We start from the raw sequence: 18591 nt of genomic DNA, 5'->3' as shown, positions 1-18591 counted from the left end.
TGTGGCTCCTTCCTCCCTCCCGGCCCTCCGCCAGGATCGCCCTGCGTGAGACAGCGCTGCGAGCGGATCCTGACCGGGGGCAGGGGGTGGAGAAAAGAGGAGGAGGGAGGACGGAGGGAGGGAGGGAAGGAGGGACGAACGGGAGCCTCTCTCCTTCCCTGGGCTGTTTTTTCAGTTTCCTGTCTCGCATTGTGCTCACAGCGGATATGTGCTGCGCCTACAGGTGTGTCCCCTCCTCGCAGCTTTTTCCCCGGCTCTGTCCCCGGCTGTCGGGGGGCGGCGGCCGATCGGGACCGTCATGTGATGATTAATTTTTCTCGAGGCGATTTCTCTCTCCTCTCTCTCTCCCCCCTCTTTCCTTCTCCCCTTTCTCTCTCTCTCTCTTTGCCTTTCCCTTCCCTCGCTCCCCGCCGCTCTCCTCCTTCCTCTCGGAGGTGGCCACAGCCGCTGCCGCCTTCACGCTGATTCCGGCTGCTGTGGCGGCGGTGGCGGCGGCGGCGGGGCCCGCCGGGAGCATGGGCGGCCGCCGGGGGCTGCCGTAGCGCCTCTGCCCAGCCCGCCGCCTCCCGCCCCGGGCTCCCGGGCGCCGCTCCCGCTCCCGTTCGGGCAACTGGGACGGTCCGCGCCTGCGGGACCGCCGCTTTCTCCCGCCGGCGGTTGCACCTGTTGAAGGTAACGCAGCCCCCGGCCCTGCCGCTGCGCGCCTCGGGATGGGGATGGGGGGGTGAGGCGGGTTTCGCGGTGAGGTGTCCCCCCCACACCATCCCGTTTTCCCCCTCCTGCTGGACTGCAGGCGGAGCAACTTCCCCCGTCCGCGGCGGCGGCGGTGGTGGTGGGGGCTTCCGCCGGGCTGCCCGCGCCCCAGATGGTTTTGGTTAAGGGGCTCCCAAGAGGCGGCGGCGGCTCCGGACTTTGAGCTCCTTTCCCAGCGCAGGGCCGGGGAGAGGCGCGGGGCGGCGGCGGCTCCTCCCGCCCGGCAGCCGGGGAGCGCCAGTGCCCGACCGGAGCTCTCGCCGCCGCCGGAGCGCGGCCGCCGCTCGGTTGGGGGGACCGGTGGCTCTTGGCGGGAGTTTGGCAACCCCCGCGGCGCGGCCGGGGTCAGCAGCCCCGGTGTGGCGACTCGCCCTGGCCCGGCGCCGGCCCCGCGCTCCGCCGTCGCGCCGCCGGCTCGGGAGCGCGTTTGGGTTTTCCTGCGAAGGCGTTTTGCCTCTTTGCAGAGGCGGCTTCAAACTTTCTTTCCAAACTGTTAATTAGATCTCCTGTACGCTCCTGGTGTTTCGCGCAGGGGAATGAAAGTGCGAGGCTGGAAGGGCTTGTGACTCAAGGCATAGTTATTGGGGAGCTGCGGAACACCTCTGCCCTCCTTGTTTAGCTGGGCTGTACCTGTGACTCGTGACCTTGCCTTCTCCCAGACTGCGTCAGTCTCGGTGACACCCGGAGACAGAAGGGATCGATAACGATTTGGGCCCTTTCTGGGTTAATCAGACACTCGGGTGGAACGGTGAAAGAAGGAAGTGTAAGTTTATCGCGTCTCTGAAATCTCATGGAAAAATAGCGTTGCCTTTGTTGCATGTGAATTACAACACTACGGTCCCGTCCCTGTCGCTGAGCTCGTCGTGGAGTGATAAGTTGCTTGTGAGGGAACTCGATGCTTTTGTAACTAACGCTGTTACCTTGAATGTGATGATGAGCTTATTGAACACCAGAGGGAACTCTGAATAGGTAATTCGTTCGAGGGAGATACATGCTTATTTTACTGTTTATGTTCTCATTACAATGGAATCTAGAAGGAAGCAAACGTTGGTAAGTAATAGGCTGCTGGTATGTACCTAGGATTGGCTTCGGCTTGCTTTACAGTTCTCTTCTAAGGGTGTCAGCACCAAAGCTGGGCTGAAAAATATTTTTTTTTTTTCCTGTCCAAAGCTTGAGATATGTAACTGGCTTTACGGCAGCAGCGTTGCATACCATGCTGTCCGCAAATCAGGTGGGTGACCCATTCGCTGGGAGCGAAGGAGTGAGATTACACACGCATGTCGGGCTGGTGCTTAATGCCCAGCCTGTCTCTTGGGTTGCGCGGCAGATCCGGTGCACTTGGGTAAGGGGGCTGCCACCTGCGGTGGAAAAGCCAGAACAGAGCGTGCTTCCAGCCAAAACAAAAGGGAGGAAGTCTACTCCGGAGCCCGGCATGGCTGGTCCTCCTTGCCTTGAATACTTGTGGTTACGGAGTCTTGATGGGAACTTAGTCTGATTGCATGTGAAATAGAAAATTATCTTTCTTAGAATATATTACTTAAACTAATACAGAAAGTAAATGATGGCGGTGTTTGGGAAAGGAGTTTGAATGGTGGGCTCTGGTACCAAAAAGCGTTTTAAATGATCTGATATAACAGTTGAGAGGCTGGTGTCAACTCACCAAAATGTGATGCTGTATTTTGTAGTAAAATGAGCCCCCAAAACATGCACCTGAAGCCTTAGATGCTCATGATAGTCTGTACAACAATTTTGATAATCAGACTTCTTTGATAACCCTGGATTGTCGATGACGGGGGAAGGATAGCGCAGTTAAGTACACTTGTGACTCTGACTTATGCTTCAGGAGCTGAAGCATCCAGCTGTTCATCCTGTCCCTTTGCCAGAGGTTACTCTGCCATTCAGCCTTGCTTCCTATTGGACTTTGCCAGACTTGACAGCCTGGCATATGAATGTAAACTGCGTTTTATGGCTGTTCATGTTCGTGTGTAGTGTTGTGAAGTCCAGCAGCACGAGCCTCCTGTTCATCCCTGTGTCCTGGCAGAGGGACAAGGCAAACAGCTGGGGTCTGCAGTTGTGAACCAGAGCCCGTAAGCACCGACGTTCCTCTGAAATGGCAAACGTGACTCCAAGGAATGGGCTCGTACCGTGTCACAGTGGGCAGTGGTAGCAGGGAGGCACCTCTGCACAAGAAGAGGTTGCGTGACCTTCTCGGTGGGTTGGTCACAGCAGGTGGGGTGCTGGGCTTCAGCAGGACATAGGGGAGAGTGCACCCAAACAGCCCTCCTCTTCCTCTCCTCCTTCATCCATTCTGGGAATTAGCAAGCAAATGTGGTGTGTTTTTTTTTTTTTTTTTTTTTTTCTTTTAGCCAAATCTTGCTTTGTTCATCTAACCTAAAGACCTATTATGTAGAATATCCTTATGGAGGGCACAGTCCTCTTCTGCCTGAATTTTCCTACAGATGTTACTGGAAGTGGGATAAAGGCTTTAAATAGCTTTACAAAACTGGGAGCTGTTTGCCTTGTGTGCAGAAGCTCCCTAAGAACAAATCTACATTTTGAAGGGAAATCTCTTCATGAATGCCTATTAAGAACAAAAAAAATCCAGTGACTTGTTGCTAATGGGTTTGGATTCTGTCTTGGTTTTGAGAAAATGATATGCACATTTATTTATTGTTATGAAGATGTTATACTAAGCATTTGTATTTCTGTAATGGCTATAATTTGGAACTTTTCATACACTTTTAAATTATTTATTGTATGAAGCACTGAATGAAGATATTTATTACACTAGTGTCACATTCTGAATATTGAATTACAATGGTAAAATTAAGGTAACAAGCTTAAATTGGGGTTTGCAACTTTAAGCTCTTGCCAGCAAGCAGTTTAATGGCAATGTTAACTGCTAGTAAAGTAATTGCTACCGTTCTTTTACTGTCATTTTGTTCTCACTTTCCTCCAGTCAGACTGTTCCGCAGAGATATAATGAATATTCACCAAAATAGCTTGGCATTGTCACTTATGCAATTCCTCATCAGATCCAATGTGTTGATGAGCTAATGTGCACTTGATTAAACGTACTTGATTTATGCAAACAAAAACTGTAGGTCCTTCTTGAAGTAAAGTTAGCACCTGCACAGCTGTTAGTGAGATGAGAGTCTAAATAATTAAGGTGGAATTAAGTAAACAAACAACCTCAATGTGGTGTTCCTCCTACTTCTTTACCTTTATCTTTTAGTTCAACTCAGTAGTGGATATTTATTTTGGCTTTTCTTGCAGGTTTTCTCATGCACCAAGTTGTCAAGCTCAGCTTATAGTGGGGGGTCCTCTTCTATTTAAATGGCTACCGTTAGAATAAAAAAAAAAAAAGAAGAAAGAAAAAGGCCATTATTGGCTATAATAAAGCCAGGGTAACTAGAATTCGTGGAGTATTACTTTAAGAGTTTTGTTTAAGCATGAGGCTGGCTTGGACATAGTTGGTCTGTTAATCCTTGTTACAAAAAATATAAACCAACCTGACTAAGCAGCCTAAGTCATTGAGGTGAGGGGGTGTCAGTTTAAAAAAAAAAAAAAAAAAAAGGAAACAAACAACCCACCAATATTTAGATAGTAAGTGGGTTAACCTCCTACTCTGCTTGGTCAAAACTCATGTAGACAAAGTGGAAACGAGGAGTTTAAGATAGCCATTTTATCTAACCATCAGTGGCTTAGTGTTACAAAAAGCTCTCTAACTGTCTACAAAACTGCTCGGATCTGGCTACAGAAAGAGGCTGTGGAGTCCTCACCCTTGGAGGCTCCAGAGGATGGGTGGAGGAGGGAGAGGGCACATGCTTGCCCAAGCCCTGGAGCAGAAGGGCACACTGGAGAGCAGTTCAGGCGACCTTGCAGGGTTGGGACTTATTTTCTCGAGGCAGATAGCAATGTGTTTATCTGTTAAAACTGAGTATTTCTCAGTTTCTGTCTCGGCAGTGAAGTCTCTGGTGATACATAATTTTTAGATCTCTCTAAGTTTCTTTCCTTCTCAGATGGTTAAGGGAAGACTGACTTGTTGACATAATGTCCAGAAGTGCCTGTGCTTAACAAATGTTTGTAACAATAATCAAAAACAAATCCTGAAGCTAACTTGATGACCAGCCCCTGCTCAATTGCTCGGTCTGAGGCTGCTGTAATACAGAGCAGAGTTCATCCCCAGGAATGTGTCAGCAGAGCCATGGTCACCAGCCACGTGCTTGTTGGGACGCTTGGTTTCTCTTTGGAATTTGGCTTTTGGGAGCCGGCGCCGGTGTGGATTGATGATTAGCTCTGTGCTGAGCTCCCCAGGCTCAGGAGCTTCGGTGCTCATCAGAGGACAGAGCCCACCCGGCGCCTTCTGAGGTGCTGCCTACCTGGCTCCATCTTTGTGGTTGGCTTCCAAGTTTCTGCCTTTCTGGGTTCATTTTCAACATGCCCTCTTCCACCGCCTGCCCTCGGGCAAACAGCTTTGTAATCCTGGAAACAAGTGAAATTATGAGTTCTGATTTGTTCAATCAGAGTGTGGCTTCTTCAAAAAGTTGGTTATCTAATTGAAACCTTATTTCTAGTGATTCACTTGCTCTTCTTGTTAACTTGCACCACTAATTTACGGCCACGGGTAAAAAGTGGAGGCATCTTGGTAATTTTCAGTGAATGGATTTTGTATTACTTGACAGTCAGTTTTCTTTATGTTGCAGATATGTGATCTTTCTTTCTATTAAAGTTGTTTAAAAGCCTTCTTAGTCCTGCAGCAAGCCAGGACGCTGTGGAGAAGCTTTTCCCCTAAGCTGTCCTTCCCCTGCTGCTGTGCTGGACCTGCACAGGTAGACCCGTTGGAAGCTCTCCACCAGATTAAGTACAACAGAATTCCCTGTGATCAATGTGACTTTAAATAAAAATCCATAGGATTCTTAGCACTTCAACTGAATTGTTACAGTTTTAACCTTATTAGAACAAGCTACGTTCATCCTTATTGCTGAATAGACCTGGCTAGCATATTTCTAGTTAAGCTGGATTAGGTCTTTGTGTCGATTTGGATTGAAGGAAGCTCTCATAAACCTGACACAAATCTTCCTATGTCTAGAGGGATCGTTCGGGTGATTGCTGGGTCTCTTGGAGAAGTGACGGAGAAATCAAGATTTGTCACATTTGAAGCTTAACCTTCTGTCTATACTAATTGACTGTGTTTTAAATATGTAGAAATGTCAGGAGTGAACTCCTCACGTCTTTTTTCCCTGGGGTTCCTGTTTATCTTCTAGATAGTTCAAGAAGACATAGTACCTCTTTCTGATAAGAGCTGTATATAAAGAAGATCTAATTCTTACCTTCCTAGTTGCATCACTATTTAGAATTTATGAAGGATGAGTTCTTTAACCAGTGTTTGCCCAGTGGGAAAATGGTGACCCGTATTCAGCCATAGGAAGAAAGTAAAGGGCAGAAAAAATAAAACACATGGATTTGGTAAAAAAGGTGCAACTGAAATACAAGGCGAGGTCTTCCATCCTGAATCCGAAAGACAACTTAATAATCTTTTGCTTGGACTCAGCCTAGGCATATAAAGCAAATAAAAGCTTCTTTCCTGAAGATATATGGTGCTTGGAATGGTTAATAGTAGTAGGCTAAAGTTTCCTTCAGCTTGTAATAGTTAGTCCTTTCCCTCTAATGGATCTAGCTGTGCTCGTTGCAATTGGAAGTCCAAAATATGCAGCTTCTCTCTGAAATACATCCGAAGACTGTTAATTTGTCTTTCCTTAATACGTTGCCACAACATGTGTTGAACTTAGGCGCTATGTTTATTTAATCAGTATGGTTGGTAGAAAGTTAATGTTGGGCCTGTTGAATGGTAAGCCAATGAAAGCAATAGTTTAACCTCCTCTATTTTCAGTCTTATGGCATTAGTAAGTAGTTAAAAGAAAAAGCTTTAAAAAGTTGTTCTGTGCTATTTTGATTCACATCATCAGCAACTGGACCTTTTTCCCTTATGAACTGACTAACAGCCCATGTAAACTCTAGTCGGGATCGCGATGCATGCACATCGCCCTTGCGTGTGTAAGTTACAAAACTAGAAAAGCAACTGAAAGGGGTGACTTTTGGGTTGTTTATGTTTCCTCCCAAACATGCTAAATGGAGGTGGTTTTGTCTGAAAGGCTTAAACTCAGGCAGACAGTGTCTTTGTGAGTACTTTGAAGAAGTTTTTCAAGAGTCAATATCTCTACAAGCACGAAGCTGGCTTCGTGACTGGGAGTATATATATCTGCCGTGTGCTCCAGATGTTGTCTCCTTCTGCCCACCCAAGCTGTTGAGATGAAAACCCAAAAGACTTCACTTGCCTTGGCAATCCCAAAGCACTAAATGGTGGTATGAGTTTACTTATTACTACATTGGATAAAACTCCAGAGAGGTGACATTTATGTTTATTAACAGATGACCTCTTTATTTGACATTTAGCTGGGGGAAGATCTGCAAGCATTTCACAGTCCATTGTGCATTTAATTCAGTGTTCAGTAGCATTAGTGAAAATGCAGGGCAATACCCTTTTGTTGGTTTTTTTGTTGTTGTTGTTTTGGTTTTTGTTTGGGTGGGGTTTTTTGGTTTTGGGTTTGTTTTGGTTTTTTTTTTTTTTTTTTGAGCCTGTCATTCAGAGTTTAGGGTCAGAGGAGCCATCAAGTCCTGCAGTTGTTTGACCATCTCACCATCTCACTCAGCTGTTGTTCATGGGCAGAATAAATCCTTGGGCTAGAGCGTATCTTATCCTGAAAATACTGAGAAAAAGAATCTATCTTTAAGAATATTGTCCTTGTTCATTTCTTCCTGTTCAGATTTATATCTCATTTCTAGCAGGAGCCTTCTATGCTTTTGACTTGCATCTGTTGGTTCCTTTTAAGTCTTCTTGTGGCTGTATTAAAGTGGTTTTTATTGCTTATTTTTTTTCTTAAATATGATCAAGTAAGCTGTCAGTTCTCTGTGTGGCTTATCAGAAGGACTGAGTCTTTAAATCTGATTATACATAATGCTTTTTTCCCCCTCTGGATGCTAATTGTTTTTGTGACTGTGCTCTGCATGTTCTCTAATTTTCAACATCTTTTTCTGAGCATCAACCATGGGACTGCGCGCAGTATTTCAGTGTCACTCATTACCACTGCATAACCTCATCCCACCCCATTCAGTATTTCCGTTCACTCTCATATCTTTGCATCCATGAACAACACTAGCCCTTTTCATAACAACAGAAGCTCCGAGTGTGATGCTCAGTTGCATGGCTATGGTGACCTCCGCATCCCTTTTGGTCTCTGTGCTTCTTAAGGTCACGGTCCTCTGATTTGCAAACCTTACCTGCATTCCTTGTTACTGGATACATAGATCTGTGTTCAGATATCTTAAGACTGTTTTGGCTGGAATGCGCCCAAGTTGACAAATAATTGAGATAACTGTGTGATTTCCTTTTTCTGTTTTTATTTATCATGCTACTAAACTGTATAATCCATTAATTTTACCACTAAGGACACGCTTGTTTCCAGGTAGCTAATAGAACAGTGAGGTAATACAGAGCATAATTCCAGTCATTGTGAACTGCAGAAGGAGCACTGCAGTTGCATGGTGATGTTACTCAGTAATGACAACTTTTTTGAGGTCTTCCAGTTAACTAATTTTTAATCTATTTGGCCTATATATCCTGTTTTTAAAATCCTGTGGATTTGGTGGTTGTTGACTGTTATGACCCATCTTCAAGTCTTCAATGGCTGTATTCAGTGTGAAATCAATAGATTTTACCTTCTTTACTTTTCCCTTGCCCCTTTTGCATTTATACAGATAAAACCGAGACATTTTCTACAATGTCTTGAGATGCCTGCTCCAAAATGATTCTTTGCTTAGGGTACCCATAAACCCACTGAGCACCCTGTTTCTCTTTGATTGTGCCTGTTGCCCAGTCCCTTGTCCTATGTCTCCTGAAGCATCTTTTCTGTGTCTCTCCCAGCAGGAACAAGTATACGTCAAAAGACACTTCAACCTGGAAGCTATTTGCACAGAAGCCTGAGCGCCAAGAAGCCCCTTTTGCTAGCAGCGGTCGTGCTGCTCAGGTGGGCTAAGAACTTGTTTGGACTGAGGGGTGGTTTTGTTTGTTTTTTTTTTTTTTTAACCTCCCTTTCTTCTTCAAAGCAGCATCTTGCTCACTTGAGGAGGAAGAGGTCCTCTTGTAGAGCACTGTGGTGCGGTTGGTTTGGTGCATCAACGAGAGAAAAAGCTGTGTGGGGGTTACGTGCTTTGGTCTTAGGTTGAAATAGTACAGCCTCAAATTTAGTGCAATAGTCTGGCATGAAAATGTATTTACTTTGTAATTGTCCTGGATACTGTCCGATTTAATCGTGGTTTTTATGCGTATTTTTATACCTCCTGGACCTGTAGTGTAAAATGACATTAAGCAACTTGTGCGCGTGAATCATCTCCAAGGTAACTTAGTTATCAAAACATAGTATCTCAAGTGCTCAGAGTAACACTTTCCACTTCTCTAATTGCACTTTTGCAATCTGTGCTGCTTATACCTCCGCTGTTCAAATTATTGTGTACAGGTGTACTCGGTAAGGACTTTCCAATTTACTTTTCCCAGTTGTAGCAATTAGTTATTATCTTTTCATTTTGATCTCGAGGCCTGTAAAATAAATGAGTAAATGTAAACAGCATCCTTGAAACTAAACTCTTCATGGTATTTTCTCCTACTGATAATTTGAAGAGGCAGCCTGCGTTTTCTGTTGTCTGTGGCATAATTAATCTACTTGAATTATACTTGAATGGGAACTCTGATATCAGAAGAGGGTTTAGCAGCCTTGGAAGTTAGGAGCTTTTGAATGAGGCAGCACCGAAGAGTTACTGTATGTTTTTACTCGGCTTGTTGGGAAAAAGAAGAGACGGGTAAATTTGTGGCCAGAAATGGCTCCGTACTCGTTTCCTTTCCCTCCTTCTTGCAGATTTTTCTGTTTTACTCACGCCTTTCACGTACAGTAACTTGGCAAGGCCAGGCTGTTTGCTGCTGTCTCTGTCCCAAACTGAGATGCTTCTACACCATGCTAATAGTTTGGTGGCATCGGTCAGACGAAACAGGCATATCTACTGGGATACCAGAAGAAGTTCTGGGCGGCTTTGTGTGTGCGTTTGGAGTCCAGAGTGCCCTCTGTGCCATCCACTGTGGGGTCCTGTAGGTTTCTTGACTGAGGACTTCATGCATTCTGGTTTTGTTTCTACCTTTAACAAGTAGGTTTATTTCTCTCTGATTTTTTTTTTTTGTTTGTTTATTTTGCTTGGAATTGCCTATTTTTGGGGAATTTGGGGGAGTCTGTAGATAAAAAATACAATTTAGTGGTAGTTTTGTCATATAGAAGTAGGGTAAGTGGATGCTGCAGCATTCCTTCTTGACCAGGAAGAGTGGGGACCTGCTAATTCTATAAGCTGTCCTATGTCTTCTCCCTAAAAGCCCCTATGCAAAAGCAGACCTGCATCCCCAGTTTTCCTGGCTTGAGCAAAGCCTTCTACAAAGCACTTTCACACCAGGCTCTCCGTACCCACGAGAGGACTTGGCACAGGGGAGCGTTTCTGTTCCAAGTGGGTTAGCAGCGTGCACAGCCCATCGTTCAGTGATACGAAGTCTTTGGTGGCAGCTCTGCTGTAAGTAGTTCCTGCCATCGCTGGCCAGGAGCTGTTTGGTTGTGCTACCGTGACTGTTTTGTGGAGCTGTGTTGTGAACTGGATAGGAGAGCTGGTCTGGCATTATATTATATTATAAGTAGTTGTTATATGGCTTTGAAAAAAAAAAAAAGTATTTAAAAGTTTCACTGCATCTCTGTGTTTCACAGCGTGGCCCTGCAAACGCGTGTTATTTTGCAATGTTGGACTGAGAAGCTGGAAGGCCAAAAAAAAAAACCAAAAAGGGGGATTCAAGACCTGCTTAAACTAATTTTGCTGCCAAATTCTTTGTGTTTTCAAGCCCTGCCTATGTCCGTAGCCCTCTTTCCCTCCTGCCTGTCCCCTCCTGGGTGGCCCTATTAGTCAGGGAAGAGGAGGCTTTTGCAAACAACGTTAGGGTGTTGAACTTGTGCTTTCAATAGCAGCCGTGCCCCTGTGTAGCTTCCCTTCCATTGGGAATAATATGAGGTGAGTTTTAAACTGAATACAGTTTGCACAGAACTGGCTAGTGCCTTTATTCTTTATGGGTGTTCTAAATGCGGTGTCCATATGCGCTTTGTGGGGGAGCTTTCTCGGTACCTGTTGGTTTTCTTTCTCGGCTGGTGCCCTCCCGTGCACCTCGAGCAGACTCAGTAGTGTTAACCGTGCACATAGTCGTTTCCTTTTCCCTCTTACCTCGTTTTAGAAGACTTTGCTCTTGAATCTTGTAAATGGGGTGATAATTTCAAAGCAAACAGCTTCCAGTCCTTCTTGCCAACTTTTGCCCACAAGGTATGCAAAGTAAACAGAGCAGTTAGGAAATTAGTTATGTACCTTCCCTCCTAGTGCAAGGCATCCCGGGATGGTTCCCAGGTCTTTAAGTAATGAATTAAGGGAGAGAATGAGATTGGTACACCCAACTTGTGTTTTAATGTATGGAGCCATTGCACAGATTATTCATATTCTTAAGATGCTTTAGGAAAACATTGTAAAATGTGAGGCTTTAAAAAATCTTCACTATTGATGTATTGAACATAAAGGTGTTTTATTGCTTGCAGGAGGGAAAGAAAATCAAAATATCGAGGATAGGGTAAAAGAATTATAGATAATTTTCTTCACATATAAAAAATAACATTGAAGGAGACTTTACCTAAATACAAGGATTCTTACCTCTGTTAGGTTCTTCGAGGGAGCTTAGAAGGACTTCCAGGTGCTACCATGATGTTTATTGGTTTGGTTTGGAAACTGTGGGTCTGGATGCTGGAATGATGGGTACGCAGCAGCAGCAGGGTACTATACCTGTAATAGGATATGCAGGTGCCATCATGGTGTATTTATTCAAGGAGACAAGTATAGACAACTGTTAAAAAAATGTGACTTTAAAAAGTTGACAAAGAAATGGTTAACACTTAATATACTTAGCTCCAGCCTAGTTACTGAACAGCCTTTGCCAATTGAGCAATAGGTAAATTTGTTAAATGTGAAAACCAGACCTGAGGTTATCAACCTGGAGGCTCAGCTACAAGGGGACGGTGTGGCTGTAAAGAGGAATCGCCATTATGTGATCTCCTCCAAATGAGAGAGGGCAGGTCCCGAGTGTACGAGGCTTGCAGGAATTCAAATCAGCAGTCAAATCATAATCTAATGAGGCCACGAGCACAAACACAACTTCCATTTAAAGCTCACACATGTGGCAGCACAAATAGAAAGCTGGAGCCCACCCATCCCAAAAGAAGACCCTTCATTAGCAATTTTGCTCCCTTGGCATGCTTCGAAGGGCAGTGTTGTAATAACCCAGGGTGGTTCTCCTTCACACATTTCTAACCACTATTTAAATGTAGCTGTATGCGTGGAGTGCTTTCTACTCCTTTTCAGAAATAGTTATTAAAAAAAGATAATTATAAATATATAAAATTATGTGTACTATATATAATATGCATAATATATTTTATAGTTACAATTGATGTGTCTTTAATGGAAAATATGCTCTGACATGTGAAAACTTTCCCTTCATGTTTCCCAAGTGAAGGTTTTGAAACTTGCTGAAGGTAGGGGTTTTTTAATAGAAATTCCTTGAGTAACATAAATGTTAACTCAAAACACCTGCAAGAATGTAACATTTCTGTCTTCTGGAATATTTCAGTTGAACTTGTGCCAAATGCAGAGCAGTGAGCTCGGTTATAAGGGCCTAGTTTGGCTGTACTTGTAGTCCCTTGAATGCATGAGCTGATTAATATTTTTTTTTTTAAATACAGATTTAATGTTAAGCTCTTATGTTTACTAGAAAGGAGAGGAAATATTACAATTTGAGTAAATTTTATGTATACCTAAGTATTAGCCACAAGGTAAGGATGATGTGTTCCTGGAATAATTTTTTTTTAAATAGTTGTGCTTCAATAAAGCGTAAGATCAAACATCCCAAACCACACAATAACTTTTTTGCTCTTTAGTTCAAATAAACCTCACTTCAATTGACATTTGTATTTTTTTTTCTCTGAGAGAAATTATGAATATCCTCTTTATAAACGTAAGAGAGATTAGGAGTTGAGGTAGCCTTCTGCTTAGCTTAGCCCACATGGAGCAGTGACTGCTTTATGAGATTTGATTCAGCATCTGTGTTTTACCTTTGAATCGTTAATGAGGTTAAAGCTGTCCAGGTAAATACAATTACAAATGTGATGCAGATTGTACCAAAGCCAGGAGATCTGCGGTCTGGAAGCTTTGTGGCTGAGCTACAAATCATCAGAGTAACCTTTTCTTTGGTACACACCGATTCCCATTCTCTGGTCATCTTCTGGGGACGAAAAGGCAGCGGTAGTCAGTGGGACAGACTGTACCTTCCTGGCTTATCCTGTGCAAAGATCGGCAAACTAGGTAGGAATCCAGATTTGTATTTATTTTTTGTCCTCTGAGTGGCTGTTTCAATGGTTTTCCTCTTACTCCGTGGCCAGAGAAGACAATATCTTATCTACTTGTCTGTCACAGTTACAATAGCTCCTTTTTTTGCAGAGTCTAAAGATGGTTCTTTTTTCTGTCAGATTGTGTATGTTAAGTGTAGTGAGGACAATATGTTTCCTTTTCATCCTTTCTTTTGGAGAAATCTGGCAGCAGTTTGCTGAGTACTGGGAAGGTTGGCTAATGGGATCCTTGCAGCCGCTTCATATTATTTGGCTGTTTGAAGCGAGAGATAAAAAACTAGACGGCATCTAGGTTGGGTTTTCTCTCTTTGGTGTGATGAGGCTGCAGATGTGAAAGTTTTGAGAATGCTTTAATGTTTTTCCTGTTTCTAATTTTAGTTATTAAATATCTATGGCCTACTTAAATAAGACGGACCCAGGTACCTCAAACTGAATAGCTGATTACAAGAAAATTGGATTGCTTTCCTCAAGTGAGCAGTTGTGCAAACTCGAAACATTCAGAAAAGATGAATTAACTGAAGGTGTGGAAATGGAATACACCAAACCTCAAGCTGCCTGCGGGCAGGGAGTACTCTTGAGAGAGGAATTCACTTTCTCCTTTGGATTAGAATGGAAGAGGGATTTGATCCCCCAGGAAGGTGGAAGAAACGTGATGCTGCCTCATCCTCCCCCTTGGGAGTTGTTCTTCATCGTTAGATCTTTTTCAGAAGAGGAGGTGGATACCTTTTTACAGGAGAGCAAAGTGGAAGATGGGGCTGTACTTATTTGCCCAGGATCAGAACTGCAGATTTATTCCCCAGGCCTGGCAGATCCAGGAGTAGAAATCATGTGTCCAAAGGCCTTTGTGTTCAGAGACCCTCAAGGGTCTCCTTCTGGCTGAAGAATGACCCTCAGGTGGTGGTTTGGACCTGTATTGTACGTAAATTGTATAACTTCAACTAACGAGAACACACTAAGATTACACTGAGTGGATGTTTACACAAGAAAATTAAATTGTGAATCTGTACAACTGGGTCCGATTAAAATAAAGTATCACCACATCAATCGTGAGCAGAGGCATGCGAGGGAAATCCTTCGCCAGCGTTCCTCAGGAGCGCTGCAAATGCCTCGCTGTTCCTGGAGTGCAAAATCATTCCTCCCTCCTAAAGAGCATCCAAATGCTTTTACTATTGACCAGGAGATTAAAAAACCCAAACAACTAAGCGTAAAGCTTGGATCCTATTACTGTATTGAATAGCTATTAATATGGTTGCTGTGGGAGATGAGGCAGGAAAGGAAGCGTAGCTGCCTATAGCTGCAAACTTAAGGGCTTCTAAAGTTTTAAAACCCTCCTGCTGCTTCCTCCCACGTCAATACTACCTGCCATCCTCTATTTTTATTTTGTACGTTGACTTGGGAAAAGATTTAATTTGACCCTACAGCACAGCTTGAGGAACCGGCTGTACAGAATATTAATATCTGATCTTGTTTCATTAACATCAATTTCAAGCATGCATTCCAGAGGGGGTTAATATTTAGCTGTTTTTAACCGCAGCAATATTGTACAGATTCCTAGACTGAACGCACCAGCTGGTTTGCGCTAAATTTTACAGCGCAGGAGACAAGAAACAGGCGTCCTCACGGCAAGGGAATGTGGCAGTGGAAGCCCTGGAAGGACAGGGAGGTTTTAGGCTCTGGGTGGTATGTCCTGCTTTCACGGGGAGGTCTGGCAAAGGCCAGGCAGGACACCAGAGGGATGGCTGGTGTTGGCTGTGCTCTCTCCTTGGTTTCTGGCACTGCTGCTCACCTCGGGTTCGTTGTCCCGATCCCACCTCAGCTCTCTCGTGGACTGGCGGTTGTCTGGCTCTCCTTGCGAGCTGCAGGCTTTCAGCCAGGCTGCCTGTTACCTGGTGGAAAGACTGCACCCACCTAACAGCAGTGGTGGTGCGGCCACTTGCTGGAAGCTGAGGTAGATATTGCAATGGCCTGATGTCCTGCGAGGCAAATGAGATCATTAGACATTAGAATTTTTTAAAAATTATTTTTAAATTTTTAATTTTTTTTTTTTTTTTTTTTTTTACAATTCAGCTATGCACCCTTAGAAGTGAATGAACCATATCCTTCTCTCTTTCTCTGCTCTTTCCACCACATAAAATGGCATAATTAGGTAGCAGCTATGTTGTTTTACAAATGCCTCTATGCGTGAAATTAGTGTGCTTCCAAAAAAGCCCTAAACCAGAAAGACTCTGCAATGTTTGTTACAGTAAGTTAGGCCTGTGACATTCTATCCTCTGAGAAATATTCCTGCATAGGATCTAGTTATCCAGTTCATCAACAGCCATAATTTCTTCCACCAATCCTAGCTTTGAGTCGAGGTCGGATTTTGTGAAGATGTCTGCAGAGGAGTTTTACGTATGGAGCCGTACGAAAAGAAAAGGTTAAAAATTGTTGTTGCAGCAGCCGTGGAAAGCTATAGCGTAAACGCTCACTGCTTTAAAATATGAAAAAAATGGTGTCTTTTAAATATCAAAGGGATTAGTATTAATCCCGCACTTGTGATTTTCTTAAATCATGTTATTTGCATAATAATACTCACCACCTGCTATATCTTCAAAGCGCTTTTCAGGCATTAACTAATTGATCTTTGTAACACCCCTGTGATGTAAAGACCTGTTATTATCCCCACTCTGCAGATGTGGAAACCAAGACCCAGAGTAGTTGAAGGAACTTGTTGGGCGCAGGGCTGAGATGGTGGCGTCGCGGGCGCCGGGTCCCTATTGTCCTCTGCTCCGGGAGTTCCCGCTCGCATCACTTCCAGGGGCAGCCCCGCTTTCCTCTTGCCTGCCTTTATTTAAGAACAAAAAAGGCAGAGAGTTATTTCTTTGTGTCTGTGGAGGGATATTGTTGGGGGATGTTTATTTGTTTTGATTTTTGAGGGTTTTTTGCTAAATGATTTTGCTCTGGTTTTTAGTCACCCTATAGTCAAAGACACGTTAGAAAAGCTGCTTATGGCCCCTTATTGTCTGTGTGCACCGCAGCGATACTAGTTGAGAGCTCTTAAGCCTATTTTTCTTTGTTCAGGACTCAGTATGGTCTTGCTATTAGGAGCCTTTTGGTCAAATTTGCCCTTGCTTGTCAGAATAAGAAGTTACTAAAACAGGTAATGAGACAGGGTGAGTTGCCCGTCGTTATAAAATTTCAATACCTATTCCCGTCCCACGCTGGCAGTGAGTGGCAGTGCCCGGGTGGCTGCCAGAAGAGCAGCCGGTGTCCGCAGCGAGGGATGCTCTGGCAGTGGGAAGTTGGGGCAGTGCTGCCGCTGGGACGGCAGCGTGTTCCCTCCCTGTGGGACGTCTGCCTCCTGGTTTTCCTTCGCCGTGTGTCTGGGGAAGCCACGGGCATGCGTTGTCCCAGCCCCCGGTAGTGCAGGTGGCACGTGGGTCCCCCCAACCTCCTGCCACTGCCTTCAGACCAGAGCTTAGTAAAACACCGTGTGGGCCTTGATAAGTGTCATGTACGTGGAGCAAAAATAGGGCAAAATCACAGAATTACAGAATGGTGATGGAGGACGGGCAGGTGTCACACGCCTAGGTCAAAGAACAGATATTAAAAACTCTTTCATGGGTAATAATCTGAGGGGGGAGTTTAAAATGGGGTATTAAAAAATATATTGCAGTCTCTTTAATCTGGCAGTGTCACTTTAATACCTAGTGCGAGGTCTTAATATTAAGTGTTTGGATTTGTTTTTACAGATGTTTCAGCAGCGTTATCTCCAAGCAGGAAAATAAATCTTGGTGGCAGAGCACTCGAAGCCCCTCAGCACAGGCTCAGACTAAACCGTAGGAAAAGCCCGCGTCATGCCAGATCTCAGGAGAGGATTTCGGATAACGTACGGTTTCCCAAGTGCAGTGCCTGGGCCCCCACGAGGGCTGCAGCGGCAGCAAAGTGGCAGATTATGTCAACAAGTTAGGGACATGGTTGCTTATATTGGCTGTAGGTATTTGGCGAAGCAGGGAGCTGGGGGAGGTGAGGAGGGGGAGCACAAGTCACTCTGAATTCCTTTGTACTCCGGCTGGGACAGATGGGCTGTAATCTCTCTTCACGGTACAAATTACAGGGTTTCCAGACCCCCAGATGCTTGTGGGTTGTTGGCTTCTTTTCACTCCCTCGAACATCATTTCCATACAGGCTCTGTCGGCCCAGGCCACAAACAGATCTGGCTTCAGGTGAGGGCGTCGCTTGCCCTGTGAGGTGCTCTCTCCATGTTTTATGGCATCTTCAAGTGAAAGGGAAGAAACTGAAGAGTCCCCCTATGAAAACACTGCTTGGAGAGGAAAGGGCAGCTCAGGAGAGGGAGGAGAGAGGGCAAAGCCCTGGTCGTGCTCCGAGTGATGCTTGGCAGTCAGGGAAGCGCTCCAGTGCCGATTAATCTGCTAATGATGGGTTTGAAGACGGAGAAATGGAATAAAGGGTAGATCACTCAGCAAGAGGCAGGGCTGGAAGCGTGGGGCGGGGCACTGGCAGGGGGTGCGATATGAGCTGGTCAGGGTCTGGGGGTTGAACTCGGCTTGTGGAAGGCATCGTACCGTGCCAGCCCGCTGTGCCCCCCTGGCAGGGATGCCTGCGGCGCTTGGGAGAAGCGTTTGGCCGTGGGGTCCCTGGTGCTCCCATCAGCCATGGCAGCACATCTCTGCTTCCTTCGCCGCTGCAGGACAGGGCAGCCCTCATGCTGGTGGGAGCCGGCTGCTCCGGGGGCTTCAGGGGGAAGTTGCCATGCTCAAGACCACATCAGATGATATTTTTTTTTTTCTTTTGTGGCTGAGGGCACAATGGCTTGGGCAGTCATCTCAGTTGTGGCTCTTATGCTCGGGGAGTGCCTGAGGGAAGAAATGACTGCAGCTGACTGCGGTGCTGCTGGGGCTGGTGGTGAAGCAGAGGTCGAGCTTCCCTTTATCATGCTCAGCAAAGGCTTTCTGGTCTCTGAAGGGACCAGAGTGAGTGGGAACGTGTAACCCATCTTCCCTTTCCCACTTTTGCTGCTGAGGGTAAATGTGAACCATCAGATCATGTCAGAATTAAAACATGGATGTGATGGCTTCCAAAACATCAAACAGGGGTATGCCCTCTCTCTCCTGAATATTTCTTCTTTATGATCTGAACCTACTGAAGTGTGGAGTTTCTTTGTACTGCGGATGATAGGTGTACCAGAAGGAATCTGTAGAAGACTTCTTGTTTTAACATACTTCTCATAATCAGGGCAAAAAGCTTTTAAAAGTCC

General features: G+C 45.0%; 1 long non-coding RNA gene across 1 annotated transcript in view; it reads left to right on the top strand.

The window, feature by feature from the left end:
- Positions 1-203: 203 nt before the first annotated feature.
- Positions 204-18591, top strand: part of LOC309676899 — an 84888-nt gene continuing 66500 nt past the window's right edge. Inside the window, exons 1-2 of the long non-coding RNA XR_014269636.1 lie at positions 204-223; positions 8738-8840. This is a non-coding gene — a long non-coding RNA (uncharacterized lncRNA). The remainder of the gene's footprint in view (positions 224-8737; positions 8841-18591) is intronic.

This window comes from Vanellus vanellus, assembly GCF_965231255.1.
Source record: "Vanellus vanellus genome assembly, chromosome: 1".
In the NCBI taxonomy this organism is placed as follows: domain Eukaryota; kingdom Metazoa; phylum Chordata; class Aves; order Charadriiformes; family Charadriidae; genus Vanellus; species Vanellus vanellus.
Note: the sequence above shows the minus strand (reverse complement) of the source record. Positions and strands in the feature narration are given on the sequence as shown.